The sequence below is a fragment of the Microcebus murinus genome, chromosome 11 (genome assembly GCF_040939455.1).
Source record: "Microcebus murinus isolate Inina chromosome 11, M.murinus_Inina_mat1.0, whole genome shotgun sequence".
Taxonomy (NCBI): Eukaryota; Metazoa; Chordata; class Mammalia; order Primates; family Cheirogaleidae; genus Microcebus; species Microcebus murinus.
The window spans coordinates 12,431,114-12,431,488 of record NC_134114.1 but is presented as its reverse complement, the minus strand read 5'-3'; positions in this window follow the sequence as shown (position 1 = coordinate 12,431,488).

The following is a 375-nucleotide window of genomic DNA, read 5'->3' as shown; positions in this document are numbered from 1 at the left end:
TTTAATCTTTCAGAGAAAAATGCTTCAGATTTCCATTTCCTACCAAATGGAAGAGCGGGGAGGTTGTTAAAACATAACTGCGTTTTTTCCTCTCTATAATTCTGGCTGGGTATTGTTGCAATTTGCTAAAGAAAATGGATGGAGAATTTACTCACTTATATTCCTAATATGTTTTGATTATTATTTTATTATCTTTATTTCCTCAAGTTATGCATAAGCCAGTCAAGTTTATATATGTCCAGTATATGTTCTATTCTGATAAAATTATTGATCTATTAAAAATATGTCATTAATCTATAATCAATTTAATGTTAATTGAAATCAATTGAAATTGTCCAATTTATAATGTCAAAATTACCAAACATCTGACTCGTT